Source organism: Dendrobates tinctorius, unplaced genomic scaffold (genome assembly GCF_039654945.1).
Source record: "Dendrobates tinctorius isolate UK_male_01 unplaced genomic scaffold, ASM3965494v1 ptg000157l, whole genome shotgun sequence".
Classification (NCBI taxonomy): Eukaryota; Metazoa; Chordata; class Amphibia; order Anura; family Dendrobatidae; genus Dendrobates; species Dendrobates tinctorius.
This window is the reverse complement of record NW_027361824.1, coordinates 10,061,227-10,069,534: the sequence shown is the minus strand read 5'-3', so window position 1 is coordinate 10,069,534 and position 8,308 is coordinate 10,061,227. Positions and strand designations below refer to the sequence as shown.

Here is an 8,308-nt window from a genome sequence, read left to right as displayed (position 1 = left end):
ATTAACTTTGTAATTTATTTCCATAATAAAAATCCTCTTTGTTCTGAAGAACAGAAAGACATTTTAATGTTATAGTGTACAGCTCATTGGCTGGGTTGTTGGCCACCTGCCTGGCCAGTTACCTAGGGTAGGAGTGTGTGGCGCAAGCATTACAGCCTGCTCGCACCACGCTGAAGCTGGCCGGACTGCTGGATCCAGCTAACTTCAGTCCCCCCGTGTAAGTCCCATGCTACAGAGCCAAATTTGCCTGTGCTAGTAGACTAGCAAAGACCACAGTTCAGATGACGAGCCTGACCATGCTGCAGGTCTGAACTGTCAATCTTCAGGAGTGCACCGCCCTCGGCAAAGCTGGAAGCAGGGAGCCCCTGATGATCCATCTTGAGGAAACCCCTTGGACTGGAACGTACACCTACATGTACATGGTTATATTATGAGGGTGGCAGGATATGTGTCGTTTACCTGGAAAACTTCAGCGCAGGTATAAAACCAAATGATGGATGGCTGCTGTTCCAATAATGGGTGGAGAGGAAAATCAATGTATGGGAGGAAAGTTGCAGAGGTGAGGTCCGGGTACTGCCAAAGAGGAATGGTGGACCAGGTGTAGAGGATCGGCTTTATCAAAGAAAATGATGAAACAACGCGTTTCGCAGTTGCATCAACTCCTTATTCAGGAATATCTCTTTATACCTGAAGGTATTGATCCATCTCCAAAATGCGTTGTTTTATGACTTTTTATTTAATAAATCCGATCCTCTACACCTGCTCCACCCTTTCTCCTTGGCAGTGCCAGGACCTCACCACCGCTATTTTCCTCCTGTACCTTTATTGGGTAGTACAGGAGATAGTGGGAACATGAGCATGGCACTGTCAGGAGGACATTGTTGGCCTGTTGCTGCCATTAATATGGAGCCACTGCAGCTGACAATTTTTTTCATTGAGCTTTGTTGCGATGGCAAAGACCAGGTCAGAAAAAGGAAAAATGTGTCTGTGTGTGTTGGCACATGTGAGCCCACGATGGGTCTCTTCTTTTTCTTCTGCATTGACCTTGCGTGTAACCTTCAGTTTTTGTAGAACCCTTTGTACACAGAACAATTAGGGATTTATTAGTTACTACTACTAAACTCAACATGAAAAATAACCACACATTTCTAGAAAACCATAAAAGTACAAAAATCCTAGAAGTTCTACGAGCTTTACAGATCCCTTTTCACGGAAAAAATTAAAATCTAGAAAAATAAATTCCAAGTGTAAAAATTTGTAAGAAAACAAAAAGCAAATACAAAATAATGATATTAACAAATATTTTAATTTATACCGAACCACATTTTGTCTGAACGGGATTCTCAGTTACTTTTTCAGTAAAGGATCTTTCAGAATTCGCCCCAAATGTTGTAAAAATTATTTTTCATGTTCTCCAAAAATTACACTACTTTATAAAGTATACGTCATACATTCTGAGTTGCTTTAATTGTTCTTTATAATGTCGACAGTTTTACCAGGCAGTAAAATTAAACTTACATCTGCAGCAGAGAAAACTGTGATTGTATCATAACTGCAGCACCCAGTAAACTAAGTTACACATCGCTGAAATCAGGGTCTATGGCCCTACATCATCTGCTGTCGGATTACATAGGGAAAAAAACTGGAAGTGACTGGATTGACATATGAGGACTTGTTCTTTGTGGGCTGAGTTGTAGTTTTGAACGGCACCATATAAAGTAAGCTAAAACAGCGAAACAAATGTGGCAAAATGGCAAAAAAAATGCAATTCTGCCATCGTTTTTTGGGCTTTATTTTCACAGTGTTAATTGTCCACTAAAAATAACGAGACTACCTGATTCTTCAGGTCGGTGCAATTACAGTGATGTTAAACCTGGATAGTTTTAATTTTTTTTTTTACTATTTTAATGGTTTAAAAAAAAAAATCTGAACTTTTGTGCCACCAAGACACCTCTTCTTCTATTTTTCTGTGATTAGGGCTGTAAAAGGCACTTTCTTTTTTTTTTTGTTATTTATGTTTCTACCATTTTCGGACACGCACCAATTTTCAATTGATTTTTCTTGCATTTTTTTTTGCGTCAAAAAATGTGAACTGTGGAGTTGTGATTTTTTTTCCTTTACAACATTTACTGTACGGATTAAAAGCTTTTATATTTTGATAGATTAGAAATGTACGGATGCTGCCATGATAAATATGTCACCTTTTTAATATTTTTTACACTATTTTTAATCGGTAAAAAGGGGAAGTGGATGATTTATGTTTTTTTTTAATTTTGTTATATTTTTATAAACTTTTTTTTTTTATTTTTCCCTTTTTTGGGCCCTAAAGGGAATTGGACCTGCGATGACTTAATCGCCTGTACTACATACAGAAATACTTCAATATTGCTATGAACAGAAAAAAATCACGGTCTCAAAAATTAACACAAAGTGTCAGCTATTACGGCAGCATATCGAACCCCTGCGATCATGTTGTGGGGGTCCAATGGGAACGCAGTGCTTAAATGCCGCCATTAGTGATTAACAGTGGCATTTAGCGAGGGGAAGTACTGCCAGCTATGTAATATAGCCGGTGTGTCTGCCCTGTGTGGAGCAGGCTCAGCTCCTGATCCCGCTCCAAACACGCTGACATGCTCCATGATGGATTAATACATCATAGGGGGTTAAGGAGTTAAAGGTTTAGTTACTTTTTAAAGCATTAACATATTATTTAGGTCTTAATGTAAAACTTAAATATTACAATTAGGATAAAAAATATTTAATTTTGCAATTTTATTGTTAAAAATGGAATAAAGTCTAACCTGGCCGTAGGTGAGTCACATCTTGCTGAAGCTTCCCATGTCTTCATGAATATCTACAGAGGACGGCATTTATAGGATTCTTGCTCCCAGCAGAGATCTCAGCCTGAGGTCAGGTCGGGTCTGGAGTTTTAGTTTTGCATCATCTCTCTCTGCACAAGAGGTTTGGATGATTTCATGCCCCAAGTACAAGTGTCCCACATGACGAGCCAGAATATCCTTTATGGAATAAAGTGTAAGGTAACAATAGTTATGTAATCTGGGACTCATGCTTCTGGTTGCTTTGCAAAAAGTCTGCAGGTTTACCAAACTTTATACATACTCTAGAGATGAGCGAATCTTTTGGAATTGGAATTCACCTTCTTCGCCAAAATTTAAAAAAAAATTGTTTTGTAAAGAATCAATTCAACTCGAATCTCAAGTACTGCAAAGCCTCCAGTTGCCCAGATAAGATGTGTAAGGCTAGTTTCACACAAACGTTTATTCGACGCAGCGCACGGCAAAATCCTACTAGCGCACGGCCAGCGCACGATCTGCGCACCCTATGCTAAAGATAGGGTGCGCAGATCGCAAGCGTCCATGTGCGATGACCGGATGGGGCGGGCAGGGAGTCGGCAGGGGGCAGGGCTTAGCGGCGCCATGCGCTGCGTCGAATAAACGCTAGTGTGAAACTAGCCTAATACTGTCCTAGGACTGGATCCAAACCCTTACAAGTGTTTTAATGCAAACACAGCTTAAGTAATGTCAAAGTGTCTTCAACATATACAGTAGGGCTTTACGGAAACTGATGGTAATCGGTGTTAGTGTCTCAGCTGGATTGTGCACAGTAACTACAGACAGGGTCGGGTCGAACTCGAACAGTAACACGGACTTCCTGGAGAAGTCTGTGTTCGGTGTCCCTGCCCGAACGGTAGGTGTTCAGTACAGACGCCGAACTTTAATTGTAGATTAGTGAGCACATTAGGCTTTATATACATTCTTATTTTGGTATACACACATCTAACACAGCGTGTCCAGGACCCCGCAGAGCCGGACATCTTTAGAGTGAGTATAAAGGCGGAGGTGCCGGCTCCGGGGTCCTTCTTCTTACACTAATTAGATAAGTGGAGGAGGCCGGACCCCGGCTGTCGGCACCGACCACTGAGTTAGGCCAGGATTGCACCTGATAACCTGCCGCATTTAACCACTATCAATCGGCTACTTGTTGGCCGATTGTACGGGGTCTGATGGCCATTAAGGCATTTCTCATTGCTGTTAAATATTGACCAAATACTGAGCGTGTGAACGTGTCCTAAAGCTGAGCATTACTTGGTTTAGACCTAAAATAAAACCTGTGTGAATTAATAGGTTTGTGGTGACCGAGTATACCATCGATGCACACAGCGTCCAACTGGAGTACTTTGGGCCCACCAGAGAAAATCATTCTTGGGCCCACTATGTAGCTACATACACTATACCTCATAGAATATAATGTAGCCCCTATCAATGAATACAATGCAGCCCCCTCATAGGTTATAATGCAGCCCCCCATAGTACTTAATGTAGGCCCTCACAGGGTATAATGCAGCCACCTCATGTATTATAATGTACCCCCTCAAATAGCATAATGCATCCCTCATAGGGTATAATCCAACCCACCATAGAATATAATGTAGCCCTCTCATATAATATAATAAAGCCCCAGATAGATTATAATGTAGTCACCTCATAGTGTATAATGCAGCCCCTCATATAATATAATGCAGCCCCAGATAGATTATAATGTAACCTCCTCAGAGTATAATGAAGACCACCATGTAATATAATGTAGCCCCCTCTTAGGGTATAATGCAGTCCCCTCATAAGGTATAATACAGCCCCCCTTAGAATATAATGTATCCCCATCAAATAGCATAATGCAGCCCCCTCATAGAGTATAATGTAGCCCCCTCATAGGGTAGAATGTAACACCCTCATAGGGTATAATCCAGACCCCTCAAAGGTTATAATGCAGCCTCTGATAGGGTATAATGCAGCCTCCTCACAGGGTATAATGCAGCCCCTCATAGGGTATAATGCAGCCCCTCATAGGGTATAATGCAGCACCCTCATAGGGTATAACGCTGCCCCCTCATAAGGTATAATGCAGCCCCTCATAGGGTATAATACTGCCCCCCTCATAGGGTATAACGCTGCCCCCTCATAGGGTATAATGTAGCCCCCTCATAGGGTATAACGCTGCCCCCTCATAGGGTATAATTCTTCCCCCTCATAGGGTATAATGCAGCCCCCTCATAGGGTATAACGCTGCCCCCTCATAGGGTATAATGTATCCCACTCATAGGGTATAATGTAGCCCCCTGCTAGGGTATAATGAAGTTCCCTCAGAGTATAATACAGCCCCCATGTTTCCTTGTAGGGATGCTGCCGAAAACCAACATTTCATGAGGCATCTGCTCTGAGCTCAGACTTCAAATAAGCATAGTGATGTGTAATGGCATAAAAAGGCTGAGGGCTTCATAGCAAGAGGAGTGAATACATATGCACAGGACAAGTGTTAATTATCTGATCCTATAAATGTAATTTATGCCTATAGTTTTATCACTTCATTAACTTAGACTATTTAGTGCTGATGTATCACCCACTAATAGATCACAAAAATATTTACGCACAGGTTGTAATGTAACAAAATACTTAAAAGCTAAGAGACGTGAATACTTTTGCAAGCCACTGTATGTAAATAAAGCCCACAGCATCCGTAGGTTTCCAATATGGTGGTGGCTGCATCCTCCTCTGTTCTCCGCAGATGAAGATAAAGATCCCAGATTCTCTTCATCCGAGCCCTGGGACATTTTATTGTTCCTTCCACCATTACACCTCAGTGTAAAAAATTACTGAGAATTTAGCCAAAAAATGAAAACATCTGTAATGTGAAATATAATTGTATTATTTGCATTTATATTGTAGAAATAATTTACTGTTAATTATAATGAGTATTAATTCTATTGATCATTTACATGACGTTTCCTCTAACATCATTTTTCCATTTTTGTCAGATTTCCTCTTCTGATTATTTGATGAAGCATTCCGGCATGGCATCCACCGATCAGTATAGAGACCTGTTGGCCGTGTTGGACCTGTTCGCTGTCCCTCTCCTGGAGGACACTATTCCAGGCATTGTCTAATCATATGAGTTTGGAAAAATGAAGACCATGACCAGCATGCTAAGAAATCATCTGCATGATCTGGATGGACGGGATTTGGTGAATGCCCTCCTGTTCTTGTCAACCATAACATCTGCCAGAGCGGACGCTGACAACTTTCTGACTATTGAGCTCATTAATAAGACCTGTTATTATTCGATTCAAAGGTGGACAGCTCGGAGGAGCTTGAGGTCTGTCTTGCCATAGAAAATGCCTGTAAAGGTGCACCAAGACAGGTGCATCAACTGAAAGACCTCATCTATGGCTGCCTTTACAGTAAGCTAAATGGTCATCGGAAGCTAAAAGTGGTCATCGAAAACTTAAAAGCCATGTCAAAGTTTATTACCCTGTTGAAAAGATCAAAACTTGGCAGCAAATTTGAGAGAATTGTCGATCTTTGTAATCCTTTTCTAAAACCACTACGACCCGCTGGTCCGGACATTCTCCACTTCACTATTTGCAGATCTCGCCAAGAACTGCAACAGTGACAAGAGAAGCTTCAGCCACCACGTCAGGACATTACTGATAAAGTTACACAGCAAAGACCAGCAGGATAAGGCATCCGGTGTTGCAGCCTTGTTGCATTGTCTACCTTACATCGGATGTAAGAACGTACAAGAGCTGTTATGTGCTGATGGCGAAAAAGCCTGCAACATATATCAGCAACTCGGGCAAAAGGAACCTGCCCTTCTGGTGAGGATGATGATCCACAGCACTGAATATATTATGCTGAATATGGCTGACGAGGTAGACGCTGTCATGGAACACCTCACTATGATAAGAGACGCTTTACCCTATGAAGAACTCTAGCCGCTAGCCATATTTGACGTGTTAAAAGGGTTGAGGATACTCAGTTCTCAGACATGGAATCCAGTGGTGCAGGAGGCAAGTAACTGTGCCATCGACATCCTGGGCACCAAGTGGAAGAGCATTAGAACTGTTAAAGTAATGAAAGATGGAACACGGAGTAACCTAATCAAGGAAAAAGTGAAAAGGGTGGAAGTGATATTTTACGAGACTTCAGTGTGAAACATCTATCAGTAGAAGTCTAAATACACCTAATAAAACCTACAAAATGAAGTACTGGGACTGGTAACAGACTGGAGAAAACTACAGATTCCCCAAATCTATATAAGAACTTAAAATAAAGATTATAAAAAACTTCTTATTTTGTTTTTATGCTGATTGTAACTAGCTATAAGTTTTCCACATTTCCATATTGTAGCCACACACTAGAGCTGAACGACTGAATTCTAGTGGAATTCTACTCGATTTTACTAAGATCCACATTCACCAAAATTAGTATTTTCTGTAATTGTTTCCATGTAGATTCAGTAAATTGACTGGCCTGTTATATTGCAGAACCATTAGGGGCCATAAACAAAATTCATATATTCATCTTACCGCTTACCTCTTCGGCTCCTCCTCTTCTATCCATAACCTGTCCGGTTCTCGTCGCATCTTCAGATCACTGACGCCCATGTTGAATTTGCCAGGACTCTTCAACTCATGCATGGAAAGTCATGGCGCACCACATGACCATTGGACCCTTGGCACAAGCTGGCACATAACCTTGACGGGACTCATCAGACCATGAAGTCCGGGCCCAACATGAGTGGCCCAAAAAATTCAATGGGAACGGTGGCAATATGAAGATGCAATGAGAACCGGATAGGTGACGGTGAGGAAGGAAGTGATGGAGAGGTGAGGCGAGTATAAGTTTTCTACCTTTTTTACATATTATGTTTGTTATGAAGTCTGGAGAGACCGCAGAGCATATTTGTTACGTCACCGTCGGACTCGGGTGCTGGTGTTCCTGCTTCGGCCACTGGGAAGCGCCGGACTGTCACATCGCTGTCGGACTCGGGGGCTGGTGTTCTTGCCTCGGCCACTGGGAGGCGCCGGACTGTCACGTCGCCATCGGACTCGGGGGCTATTGTTCCTGCCTCGGCCACTGGAATCAGAGAAACTACTACCTCACAGAGAGTACGATTGCCCCATAGACTTGATACCGGACTCTCGTCTCCCAAAGGGGAGAATATTTAATCTCTCTGGTCCAGAACGTCAGGCCATGAAAGACTACATAGCAGACAGTTTATGACAAGGGTTTATTAGACCATCCACCTCACCAGTTGGGGCCAGGTTCTTTTTTGTGGAAATGAAAGATGGTGGTCTCAGACCTTATTGATTACCGTGAGTTAAACACGATCACTGTGAAAAACCATTATCCGCTTCCACTCATACCTGATCTTTTTAATCAGCTGTTGGGAGCCCGTTGGTTTACTAAGCTTGACCTCCGAGGAGCATATAATCTTTTCCGCATAAGAA

At 42.0% G+C, this 8,308-nt stretch overlaps 1 long non-coding RNA gene across 1 annotated transcript; it reads left to right on the top strand.

The window, feature by feature from the left end:
• The first annotated feature begins 3,803 nt into the window (after positions 1 to 3,803).
• Positions 3,804 to 7,144, top strand: LOC141051415 (uncharacterized). Its single transcript, XR_012220647.1, has 2 exons — positions 3,804 to 3,842; positions 5,834 to 7,144. It is a non-coding gene; the product is annotated as an uncharacterized lncRNA (long non-coding RNA).
• The last annotated feature ends 1,164 nt before the right edge of the window (positions 7,145 to 8,308 follow it).